Source organism: Lissotriton vulgaris, chromosome 10, assembly GCF_964263255.1.
Source record: "Lissotriton vulgaris chromosome 10, aLisVul1.2, whole genome shotgun sequence".
NCBI classification, from domain to species: Eukaryota; Metazoa; Chordata; class Amphibia; order Caudata; family Salamandridae; genus Lissotriton; species Lissotriton vulgaris.
The window spans coordinates 858,787,196-858,800,868 of NC_141698.1; the positions used below are offsets into that span (position 1 = coordinate 858,787,196).

General features: G+C 43.7%; 1 protein-coding gene across 2 annotated transcripts in view; it reads left to right on the top strand.

Annotated features, from left to right (window-relative positions):
- LOC147688908 (peroxisomal carnitine O-octanoyltransferase-like) overlaps positions 1 to 13,673 on the top strand; it is a 407,404-nt gene that overhangs the window by 61,594 nt on the left and 332,137 nt on the right. Inside the window, exon 1 of one of the 2 annotated variants that reach the window (XM_086941805.1) lies at positions 740 to 935. The exons of the other annotated variant lie outside the window; for it this stretch is intronic. The gene's annotated coding sequence lies outside the window, so the exon portion shown is untranslated. Of the gene's footprint in view, positions 1 to 739; positions 936 to 13,673 lie in introns of those variants that run through there. 2 annotated transcript variants of the gene reach the window in all.

Consider the following 13,673-nt stretch of genomic DNA (forward strand, 5'->3'; position numbering starts at 1 on the left):
ATCTTCTGAGGAGGGTCATGATGATTTGTTTCATTTGCTTAGTGCCATAAGAGCTTTGGTGCAACGTGGGGGTATTTTCAGTTTCTTCCCACTCATGTGCTGAAAAATATATGGTTTTGTGCCTAACAACAGCAATTAACAGTATGGCATTAACACCTTGGCTGCTAGGCGTTCCCCCCCCCCTGTGCTGGAAATTGCTTTATTACTTTATTTATGACGAGCTCAGCTCGTCATCAGCACAGCTCAACTGTGCATCATGAACTCGTCATGAGCATCGAAAGGGTTAAGAAGGTGCATCTATTACAAAAAAGGAAATGTGAACATATTATAGCATTTCTCTTTCATTTTGTGTAATGAGTTAACTTGCTTTGATTATGTAAACACACTTCTCATGTGTTTTGGTGTGTGCTGCAACTAATATTGAAGTCATGAAATATCATGATGTCTTGCCCTTAGCCCCGCCCCCTCACTACACCTCTAGCTCATTTTAATGAGTACCTGCACTTATTTTTTTCCCATTTAAAGCACCCCTTTCAATTATCCTGATTGTATTTGTTACTTGATAGTAAGAAAATATTTTATGTAAAGTACTTGCTTCTATTGTAAAGCGCTCTGACACCTTTGGGTAAAGTCCGCGCTATATAAAAGTACATTAAATAATTAAAGGGAAACCCGTATCACTGCAGGGGGATGGTAAGCACTCGATGGCTCGGCGTGCTGCTGCTCTGGTCTGTTATGCAGAGGGGGCGGGCCTCAGCCCTTCCTGTCAGTTGAGTGGCAGGTGCTGGGATGTGCGCTCTCTGACAAAAGGAGTGCTGAACCTCGGGGAGCCTATAGCGAGAGAGGAGTCCCCCAATACCGGAAGAGTCTGAACTCGGCAGAGAAACGCCTCTTGGGACAGAGTCGGTGCTCGCTGGGGATCCAGTAAAATCCAGGCAAGTTAATTGTCATGCGCCGTTACGCGAGAGCCTCTCGGACGTACACAGCTCCTTGGAGAGCCTACGTACACCTGCAGAATAAACACATCTCTAGAGTGGATTTTGAGGAAGGGCTGAGTGTAACATTAGATAGAGAGAAAAGTCTGGATAAACAGGTTCAAAGTCAGTAGCATTAGGAGGAAATGTGCCAGGGTGAGCCTTGTACTTTTTAGCTCATTGTTCTATTAAAAACGCTGCATCTTCTACTTTTGTGGCTGGGCATGGGGCCCGGAATTACCATTTTATACACTGACACAAGCAGTCAGGGGCACAAAGTCCTTTGTACCTCGCGGTTCTGTTTACTCTGCGGGGAGGATTGATGTAAATAATTAATGCGTTCGGTCACAGCTCGGGGTCGGTGTATTTAATATTTAATGAGTCCTATCACAGCTCGCGTCCAACCGCCAGTAGAATTCATTATAATATTAAACAAACCATATGCAACACTGCTGCCAAGGTCGGGCCGCTTATAGGCAGAAGGGAATTATGCAATTTTGCGGCCGCGGCTTTTTCTGTGTAATTCTGTATTTCTCACATTTGATACATAATCTATCATCTGCTGCATAATCTGCAGTTTTCAACAAAAAAAACGTCCACCTCGAACTGATTCAAAATTACAAAAAAGTTGACATTGTGTACCCGCAAAGTATGCCACTCGCAACGGTTGACTAGTCATCTTTCGGTTGTTTATTGCTGATTCTGGTTTTTAAATGTGTACTAAAGAGCTGAAATGTTTGCACAGTGTTACCTTGTGTACAAATTATAATGTAATTAAGTGATAACGATCACAAAATGTGCCGCCACATCATTTACCTACTGCTTCTGCATAATTTAGTGAACCCTGAACATCATTTGGTCCTTCCCTGCTGCTTCATTCCAGCGGGTGTGCCTATAAGGCAGTCTGGTAGTGCCAGAAGGGCTGGTCTGACAGGTAAATTTGGGAGCTGTTTTTACACTGGTGGACCGTTTTTTTAGAGTTGATTTGTAGGATATTACAACAAATGCATGCAGCCTCCCTCCCATGCCTTGCAAAATACCTATATTGTATGTCTTGGTAAGTTCCGGACCCTGTAGCCAATGGGTTCCTTTCATTTGGTTAAATCGGCAATTTACTACCAAGTTTTTGGACTTTTAACTGTGAGCGAATCTCGCTACCTGAGTCTTACCCAAAGTAAATTGACAATAATTGGACTGAGTCTGAGTGTGCTAACAGCTAGCGTCTGCCCTTTAAGATAAGGCCGCTGCTGTGCAGCTAGGGTAAGGGTGCTGAGCTGGTTACACGTAAGCACACCCATGTGTGGGCTGCACGTTCAGGGCTACTGTTTTGCGCAACCCGGTATCTGTACCCTGTTAACCTGTCACATAAAGGTTACTTCAGCAATTGGTACTGGCCATATAAAGTGAAGGAGCATTCCTAGTGTTGGTCTGTAATGCTTACTGGGACTTTCCCAAGAACCCATATCCAATTCTTATGATACTTCAAGATTTTTCATAAATCTCTGGCTCCGCTACTCTTACATGCCCAAGGTATTTACTTTGCTCCCCAGAAGAGAGATCACAGGCCTTCTCACGCAAAAGACCAATTAACAGTGCTTGACCCAGTTCCTGGAATTGTTTATAGGTATGGAGGAAATATGCATCTGATAATTAGCTTCTCACATTGCATCATTGCATGTGGGCTGAGGCACCTCGCACTCACTGGAACAAAGGAGGAAGCCTAAACCCTTGGGACCAACACAGAAGTGGCTCGCCTTTGAAGTTTTCGTTCAAAGGGATCAGGCTGAAGCTAACCCCCAGGACTAGGATGGGTTTCTCCAGGGCCATTGTACCCCCATGCCCCTTTAGGAACGGACTTGCTGGAGGACCCAGGGTGGCTTCACTAGGACTTCTGTGGACTAGGCCTGGACTCCACTGACACGCCAATGCCCTTCAGGAATTCAAGAGGCTCTGGGACTGAGATAGTGCAGCAGGGAGACTGTTTTGCTTTCTCTCTGCTGCAGCAGGGAGACTGTTTTATTTTCTCCCTGCTGCACCAGGAGCAGGGAGACAGCACCAGGAGCCATGCAGAGGACAGGTCTGGTGCAGGGATCCACACAATCTAGCTCTCCATGACAAACACCACTTAAGGGGCTAGGAGAACTGCTGGAAATGCTCCTGGTGGCTAGAGCTAGCCACCAGGATTTAAACAAGCCAAAGATGACCGAAACACAGGCCCACAGGGCCAGAAATATGTTGCTTTAAGGATTTACCTTTTTAAAAGAAGATAAACTAGAAAGCATGTCTTGGCAAGTTCCGGACCCTGTAGCCAATGGGTTCATTTCATTTGGTTAAGTCGGCAATTTACTACCGAGTTTTTGGACTTTAACTGTGAGCGAATCTCGCTACCTGAGTCTTACCCAAAGTAAATTGACAATAATTGGACTGAGTGTGCTAACCGCTAGCGTCTGCCCTTTAAGATAAGGCCGCTGCTGTGCAGCTAGGGTAAGGGTGCTGAGCTGGTTATACGTAAGCACACCCATGTGTGGGCTGCAAGTGCAGGGCTACTGTTTTACCTAACCCGGTATCTGTGCCCTGTTAACCTGTCACATAAATGTTACTTCAGCAATTGGTACTGGCCTTATAAAGTGAAGGAGCATTCCTAGTGTTGGTCTTTAATGCTTACTGGGACTTTCCCAAGAACCCACATCCAATTCTTATGGTACTTCAAGATTTTTCATAAATCTCTGGCTCCGCTCATCATTAGATTTCAGTCATTTGCTACTCTTACATGCCCAAGGTATTTACTTTGCTCCCCAGAAGAGGGATCACAGGCCTCCTCACGCAAAAGACCAATTAACAGTGCTTGACCCAGTTCCTGGAATTGGAAATAGGTATGGAGGAAATATGCATCTGATAATTAGCTTCTCACTTTGCATCATTGCATGTGGGCTGAGGCACCTCACACTCACTGGAACAAAGGAGGAAGCCTAAACCCTTGGGACCAACACAGAAGTGGCTCGCCTTTGAAGTTTTCGTTTGAAGGGATCACGCAGAAGCTAACCCCCAGGACTATGATGGGTTTCTCCAGGGACATTGTACCCCCATGCCCCTTTAGGAACGGACCTGCTGGAGGACCCAGGGTGGCTTCACTAGGACTTCTGTGGACTGGACCTGGACTCCACTGACACGCCAATGCCCTTCAGGAATTCAAGAGGCTCTGGGACTGAGAGTGCAGCAGGGAGACTGTTTTGCTTTCTCCCTGCTGCACCAGGGAGACTGTTTTGCTTTCTCCCTGCTGCACCAAGAGCAGGGAGACAGCACCAGGAGCCATGCAGAGGACAGGTCTGGTGCAGGGAGCCAGAAAATCTAGTTCCCCATGACCAACACCACATAAGGGGCTAGGAGAACTGCTGGAAATGCTCCTGGTGGCTAGAGCTGGCCACCAGGATTTAAACAAGCCAAAGATGACCGAAACGCAAGCCTACGGGGCCAGAAATATGTTGCTTTAAGGATTTACCTTTTTAAAAGAAGATAAACTAGAAAGCAAAGTGCATGGCTCTCATGCCAATTCGTCTTGAAATACCCTGATGATGTGCCAGCGCCCGGTGCTTCTGTTGTTTTCCTTTGGTAAGGAGTTTACGTGAGGCCTTCTTCCAGAGCCTACTTCTGTTCCCAAGGAATTCATCCCCCAGGACACAGAAGGCCAGAGAGCGTAGAAGCAGGGATTGCGTGATGCTCGCACTCTGCTGTGCCCACGTCTGAGGGGCGCACCCCACTATAAAACCTTCCCCTCATGCTCCTTTGTGGTGGTAGAAATGCTTGCTTCAGCTTGAGCAGCAAACGCAGGATTCTGGCTCCTGATGAGTGCATGGGTGACGCAGTCCATTTCCTCCCTCATCCCGCTAACCTCAATGACTTATGCAGTTGTGGGTGCCCCAGGTGGGACCAGGGTACCCATCAAATAAAATACATACTAGTAAATAAAATAAAATGTATGGCAGCGCAAGGTAGCTTGAAAAATAAAGAGGGTGAGCCCCTCATTTTGTATTCGGAGAGACAACCCTAGAGCGCTCTTATAATGTCCTACAAGGGGGTTAATTTGCATGTTACTCGTCTTGTAGTGTACTTCCCCAGCATTTCTGGAGGACTCAGGAGGTGTAGGTGCCCCCCTTCAATGTTTTTGTTATTACTCGTCTTAAGTCTTTTGCGGCCTTGAGGTTACCATTCATTCTGAGTGCTTCCAGGGCTAGAGATTTTGCTCTTGATTTGAGAGAGCAGGGGCCCATAGTTGTGGGTCCTGTGACTGCTATGGCAGTCTAATTTTAGTAAAAAGAAGACTCTGCATACATTTTTAGATTGAAAATCGTTTATAACGTTGACAGTGTAAGGTCTGTATTGTCTTCTAATGGTGATTAATACTGTGTTTATTGATTTTAATGGTGGTGCAATATTGAATCATGGCGTGGTTGCTCATTACTAATGTGGTGACAACCTGACTTAGCCAGTAGGCCTGCCTTATTTAAAATGATACCCCATATATGGAGATGTTTTATCTGGTAAAGTTGGAGAGTATAGTGTGTATGGGGTTCAGAACCCACTAGGGATGTAATATGATGTGCAGATTTCTATGTCCATCTACTTGCACACGTTTCTAATTTAATGTGTAGTATTTATTAGTGCTTGTGTAATGTAAGTACTTTACGGTCTTAAAAGAAAAAGTACTCTGGAAATTGAGTGTTGCTGTTGTGTGCCAGTGCATTTGGGTCACTAGCTCCTACCACCTCACCTGAATAGGCCTTGTACTGCTCTGCTTCGCTTTCCTCAGAAAGTCAAGTGCCACAATGGGGTGCTAGGCTCCCAGTCGAAAGACAATAGTGGATTTATCACTTAGGTTGAGCTCTCATCCTTAGAAACCACTAACCCAATTTCTTACAGCAAACATGGGACATTGTTTTATCCACCTGATTCAGTAACATGGGCCACCTTTATTTCGGTGCCCAGGTCTATTTTCTGACCTAGTCAGACCCTGTTTGCAGCTGACCACAAAGCCCAATCAGCGATTGGAATAAAGCAGTGCACAGCGCTAATAGATATGTGTAAATTCCAGGTTTAAAAAAGGCTCAGCAAGAAATGAGACACAGTTTTAGGCAGACCTCCCCAACTGACTCTGAACATTGTACACCATAAAAGTTCTGTGAATTGCTATCACTGCTACAAATTGCTTAATTAAATTCACCACTTGCAATGAGACATTCTTCAATGTCAAGGGTAGATGTGTTGTTACTTACTTAAACTGGTAACCTGGACAAACTTTTTCGGATCCTAGTATGTACTGCTATCCTAACATTATACTCCAACAACTTTGTGGCTAATCTGGCCTTCTTTAACTTGAACATAAATGTGATCCCTTAAAGTATATCTTTTAAAGGTCTATGATACAATATAATCACATAGGGGCTTCCTAACATTCTTGTGCTTCACATCCATGCTCCCCTCTCTTTTCCAGTAATAGAGCAGTGGCGCTCTGTTGGACCAAACGTCCTGGACACAAAACCTATGGTATAATCTTTGCACCCATCTATCTGGCTCAGCACAGCTCCTCATCTGTATGCACTAGCATTAGTTGTGATGTGACTCATTCGTTCCTGGACAAATGTTTGTACGGGAGATGCTTGGGACATTTTTCAAAATATTTTTTCAAAGGCTATTTCTTTCAGCTGATCTCATTCAAACAGGTTTTTTGTAAGCAATAATCTGAAAACTTCTTTTGATTCGTCAAAACCCTTAACCAGTTTTGCATAACATTTTCAGATTGCAAGAAACAATCGCTGCAGGTCCTTATCAAAAGGGGACGTGGCTTCTGTACGGAATATTCCAACCCAGATCTAGGTTTAAAGTCATTGGAAGACAAAACATGTTTTGAATACTCAGTCTCTTTTACTCTAAAAAATACACTTGTCTCAAAATTACCTCCTCGTTCATAACATTTCCACAACTTTTTCAGCTGTTTGATCATGCTGTTGAATTGTGTTTCCAACAATCAAGGTGTCATCTAGAAAGACTAGTGCATTGTTGACTACTTCTAGCAGATCTAAATAACCCTTCAGAACATTGACACAGCTACTGTTAGTCTAAAGAGCATACAACAAAACTGATATGTACTTTTTATGGGTTATGAAACTGTATAGTGACGAGTTTGGTTCTGATACTGTCCTTCAAAAATCTTAAAAATTTTACTAGACCTGCAGGTCTAGTGACTTAAATAATCTACTCAACCTATTTGTAATGCTCTTTACCCATAAACTGGTTTCAAATGATGTGATTGTAGGCAAATATATATAATTCAGAAGAAAAATCCTCAGCACACGTAAATAGTGTCACAGTAATTCTAGGAGTACGCAGTGTGAGCACAAATTGAACACAAGTAAGTGATTTCTTGATCTTTTCTTTATTCTCTGGGTCTTCAGACAGCCGACATGTGTTTCGTTGCTTACAAGGGAAATCGTCCTGCGACTTTATCAAGGCTATATCCTCTTTAGAGAAACCCTTCTTTTGTGGTGATGATTCCAACCCACAAAGGGGTTCAGTATCTTGCGACACCAAATACAGCAGTGCATATATCCAAGGGATCCTATTACATCCCCGCAGTCTCAGATTAGTGATTTGATGTATCCGGTCTCAAAAAGTAGCTACTATTTACGTGTGTTGAGGATTTTTCTTCTGTATGTTTAGTTGGCTCAGGCCGCTATTTTGGGGAGATCACCTTATTGCACTGTTACAAAGATAGATAGCTTTACACCAATACTTGTGCTATTCTCATGAGTGGCGCCATCATTCCTAAATGAAATTTCACTGTCCAGCAGATTCTAAATATTTATAATTCATTGAGCCACCATTTTCTTCATTATCACATGTGAGAGCACCTTCTAATGTGAGAGTTCAGCGTGTTTGCTGTACAAAAACCTCTGTTGTTTGATTTAATAGATTAAAACTTTTTCTCATATATAATACAAATCTAGCAACATATAGGGTACACATGACCCCTGACTTTCCTCTTAGTGCATTCACGGAAACAAAGGAGGAAGGGAGCCCCATAATCCTTCTAGAGCCTAGGCTACACATACATATTCACAAAAAATTGCTCTAGCAAGAACAATTCAAAAGTTTTTTTTAGAGGAAAAGCTTACTATTTGTCGCAGGTAGGGAAGTCAAACTCGCATGTTGTACACAATTATTTAATAATATACCTAAGGAGGATTTGAATCTATTCGCTTATAGAGGGCATTACTGTATAGTAAGTTACAGTGCAGCTATTTTTTTGTCTTTTTTAGTATTCTTTTTAAAGATCAAAATTTTTTGACGAAGTGTAACTTAAAAAATATCATTACATTTATACAATAACACGGTAGAAAGAAAACATAGCATTAGAATAAAAATTAGGGGAACACAAGTAGCCGCAATGGCAGATTATCTGCCCTTATTATGGCACTAATAATATGAGAATAGCGCCTTCCGGTATCAACGTCTAATCTATTTATGACCATCTAATATATGGCTATGAAAATTGCCTCAAATAACATATTTATGGTCACAAACCCAATGGCTTAAATAGATGTTTTTCATTTCTTGAAAGATTGACGTTGAGCGTAGTATTAGTGAGTTTAGTAGCTTAACTCCATATTGCTTTATTTCGAACAGAAGTTCGTTTGAAAAAACAAAAAAAACAAAGGGACCGTTTTCAGGGATGGGGTGAGATTTATGGCTCAGGACAGGGGGGATGGGGGCGTTTTTTTTTAGGCAGGAGCAGGGCTCTCTGCCTCAGGATTGAGGTAGGGAAAGGTGTTGTTTTAGGGGCAGGGCTGGGTTAGTTTTAGGGCTCAGAGTTGGGGTGGGGCTGGGGGGGGTAGGGAGGCAGGGTCTTCCAGAGTAGTTTTTGAGGGAGACCGTAGGGTAGGATGACCAGAATTTTAAAGCCAAAAACCGGGCCTTATCACGAAAATAGAAGGACTATAATTTTACTTCAGGCGAGCGCATAGAATGACAGCGCTCCTCAGCAGAGAGTTACAGGACAGGCAGTAAGAACATACATAAAATGCAATTTTTTTAACTCATTTGCTTGCCTATTAATAAAATTGCTTTCTTGAAACAACTGATAAATATCCCTGCTTTGTCAAACATAAAAAATCACTTCCAGCCGTTTTCAGTCGACCCTTCCTAAAATCTGGGACAGGAGCTACATTTTCTGAAATCTGCCGAGACAGCTGGTGAAAAACTGGGACCGTCCGGGCAAAGCCGGAACGCCTGGTCACCCTAGCTAAGGGTAAAGGGTCTGGGTTGTTTCAAGTAATGCTCGCCTCGCAATGGGAGTGGGCATGGCGGAGACAGACTGTAAAAAAAATGTCTACATGTCTTCCGATCTTGTTTGGGCAGGCAGGCGAGTACTCACCGTTGTACCCAAACCAAAGGTCCGCCCTGCATTAAATCAGGTGGCGGATCTTCATGTTTACAGCAGGTTCACTCAGTCGCTGTTGCGGCGTAGTAAACATCCCACCAACATTCAAATGAGCCGCTAAATTTTGAAATGCTTCAATATTCCCAGGAAAAGTTCAATGTTCTCATTTGTTTTGGTTTGTGAATTAAATTAAGTAGTTTTGTTTTATGTGTACTTGTTACTGTACTTTAATGTATTGTTTTGAGGTTCAAATCATAGATATTGCTTAGGCAGTTGTCTCCAGCTTCCAGTAGTGATCAGTGGGGGTTCACAGAAGTCACAAGATTGAGAACCGCTGATTTACATAACTTCAGGGAAGTCAATCGTTCCACATATCAATATAGTGCCCAATTTCCACTAGAGAAGTACACCAGTCTACACTCAAAGAAATGTCCAGGCTAATGTAACTTGGTAAATTGTGTGTCCTATAATTTTATGCTATGTGAAAATGTATGGGACCTATGGAAAGAGAATTGAATTTTAATTTTAATTTTTACCCTTTGTACTTGAAAACCTTAAAGATATTTAAACAAAGGTCATAAGTAGGACTGGGCCTCTTTTGTTGCCGACGTTCCCTGTTTGGTGGTCAGCTCAGGTCATGCGTGGAGCTGCATGGTTGGTATAGCATCTGGGGCTCCTGTGGGGTGCAAATGGACTTGTTTATGAACATAGGTTTAGGCTTAGTTGCTCAGCAGAGTATTGTACTGGGTCACGGTTAGGGTGCACGCTTGTGCTGAGTGGCCTGCTGCCTTTTACCCTAGCCCTCTTAGGCCCCAATGGCTCATTTGGTGGTGGTTGAGTGGTGATTCATTGCTATTGTTTCTAGATGCTGCTTCCAATAACCTCAGGAAAAACGTGACCTTATATTGTCCTCTGGGGGTCTTATGCGATCACCAGCATGAGATCCCCTTGACTGGTCTTGGTGTGATGATGTATGGTTGTTGGAGAAGCCAGGCTTGGTTAGGATGGACTCCTAGGGCCACAGCTCTCCCATGTGAATTTAGCTTCAGGCTGTTCCTTATGCCTTGGAGGTTGGACGCCCTTTTTTCTCCCTATACATCGGAAATTGGGCACATGTTGATCACACATAAGAGGACTCAAATCATCGCCCCCCCATCTTGTATTTCGGTCACCCAACTCAACTCTGTGCCTTACTGTTTCTGTACTTAGAGACCAGTGATCTACCTTAGAACATCACATCCACCCCAGTCACTCTTTAGTCAGTGGAGTTGTTTCTCTACTTGAATCAAACCGGCTGTTCTGATCTGGCTTGACAGCGCAGCTGTCGCCAGACGTTTGTGTGAAAATCTCCAAGAGAGGAGCTCTTGCTTCACCCACATGTTAGAAGCCCACAGTACAGGATTTGATAAGTTCGCAGTTATGTGCTTTCTCTGCAAAAAGTGCTTATTGCAATGTCATTGGCTCCCATGGGATTTTTCTTCACCCATATGACCACCACATGAAACATAATGACGTAGCATTATCATGGAGGAAGCTCGTCACTAAATGTTTTTTTCCCTCAGAAGTACAGATAAATCCAGTTAGTAGACTTCTTGTGGGCACTGAATCATTGCTTTCCATGATGTGTGCCGAGAGCAGTGCGGAGTGTCTCACAACCCGAACAGCCAAGACTGACCACATCAGCCCGTGCTGTGCTGCATTTCTGGAGCAACGCCACAGTGCAACCTAGGTGTCCTAAAATATAGTTTCTCCAGGCTTTGCACTCTGCAGTGGGGATGGGTATGCTGTCCTCCGTGCAACAGGAGGCGGGATAACGTAGATCATTGGGGAGAAGCCAAGGGTCAAATGCAGATTCAATGGACTGCACACAAACGTGCGGTGCCAATGTTTGAAGGCACTCGCAGTCCGCGGGTAATTTGCAACAGATGGAGGAAGAATCATAATGTGTTATGAAGTACACTGTCATCCCGGGTGAGGTGTCTTGTAAATATGTATAGCAGGTCCCTTCTGGTTCCTGATGGACTCCATAGAAGAATGACATCATTGTTTGGATGTAGTTAATAAAGTTCATGATGCAATTCTTACAGTGAGTTAACGGTTGCATACTGAAGAATAAAGATGTGCACTACAGAGCTCCTTGAGTAGCCTGGTCATTTGTAAGCTGTTGGGTTGTGGTGGACGCTATAACTGGCGATGAGTTAGGGAATCTGCAACCCGAAGTAACTAGTGTGCTCGCCCTGTGAGTACTCCGAGGTCCTGCAAACACTCATGCGTGCCACATGTGCTTCAGTTTAAGTGAAGCAGTTGACGGTTGGTATGTGGAGAGTCAAAGCGCTACTCCAGCCAGCCTAAGGCTTTCCAAAAAGGTGAAGGCCCTACTGAAAGTTCAGTCACAGTCGGCCTAAAACCTATTGGTAAAGCAAAAAGAAGAGATGCTATGCTGCAAGATAGTACAGAGGGAGCATACATTCAGTACGATAGCACCAAAGACAGGGATGACTAGATACAGAGATGCACAGAAGGCCGCGACAGCCATGTGCAGAAAAGCGTCCCAAAAGCAGAATCAACCAGGCGCCACAGAATGCTAAAGGCAGTGAAAACCAGGTACAATCCAGAAGGTTGAGAGTGGTGACAACATGTACAGGAGACAAAATAATTACTCGCCGCCAAAGATGAAAAGGAGACCATACGACATCAGATCGGCTGTGACACTGATGCAAGCACACGGCAGAGGCCTGGAGATGGTATGAATGGAACAGGTTTCAAGCAGGCAGCTCATGACACCAGAGAAAGCCCATCTCTCAACAGCAGGAAGTTCCACAGGTGGTTATGATGCCGCCATGTTCTTGAAGTCACTGCTTCCATTCGATACCACCAAAAACAGAATATTAGGGCCAGATGGACTGCCTGGATTGAAAGATTTGATGATTGCATCAATGCGCTGGAAGAAATAAATAACACAAAGATTATGAAATGCTTAAAGAATCTTTGAGGTGATGGAGGGGAAGAAGCAATAAAGAAAACACCACAAGCTGATGAAACACAGCGTCTGATTAGGTGGCATTCTGAATGAAGTTCAATCCACTGCCCAATGTTGACTATGAAACGTACATCTTCAACCAAGCTAGAGAGCAAGCTGGAGAAATAATGGATTAGTTTGCTGAAAGACTTGAGGCCCTCATCAAGCATTGCAAGTTAATTGAATTCAATGATGAAGAACCCATCCGTCTCAGTCATCGATGATTGCCTTTCCGACTCATTCAGACTATGTATCCTGCACGAGACTCTGTCTGGAGAGAGTGCTGTGAGAGCAGTAGTACGTTCAGATAGAGAAGCTGCTGAAAAGGAAGGTGGAGTAGCCCAGAGTGAATGAGCAGTGAACATGAAAACTAAGCGGAGGCACAAGGTCGAGAGCCATAAAGTAATGTCTCAGAGGAAAAAGAAATTGTGTTTCCGATACGGATTCTCCTTTCTACACGAAGGTTAATGTCCTGCCATTGGTCAAACATGCATAGGTTGCGGGAAAGAGGAACATTTTGTAATGGTTTGCAAAGCGAAAGAGAAAACGGCGTCACGTCGAGGAGCGAAAATGGATGCCAGAAAGTTCCAGAAATCCTCTAGCCACGACCACAAGAAGAAAAGTGGCGACCTCAATTGAAGCAAGTGGAAACAAACTAGGTCAATCGTCCTCAAATTCATTTCCAAATGTTGTTCGTCTTCATTGCTGAGCATCAGTGAAGAAGATGGCTATGTGATGATGGTGTCGACTGGTGAATGAGAGCATGTGGTTTGGTTTAATGCAGAGAAGAGTTCAAGTGAGATCGCCTTGTGAAACAACCATGTTCCTTTGGACATTGCCCCCAAACCACACTAAAGGTGAATGATTGTCCCATACCTTTTATCATCATGAGTGGTGCATCAATACACCTCATCCTGGCAGAGAGTACAACGAACTGTCGCAGGTGCCCTATCTCACACCTTCAAAGACAAAGGTATGCACGTGGGCTGCCTCCATGCCATTGCAAATTCAAAGATCATTTGTAAGAACTATGCGACACAAGAAGACGAAGGTTCAAGAACTGATTCATGTTCTGAAAGGTACTTGGTCAAGTGCATGTTTACTCCGTTTTAGTTCAGCTAATTCAGCCTTTGTTGCCAAATTTTGAAAAAGCAGACAAGTGGGACGGCCCTTGCATGTTTGAAGCAGCTCAACGAAGGTATTACCGCCTAGACACTCTGAGATTCTCTTCTGGCTCAATTTAGAA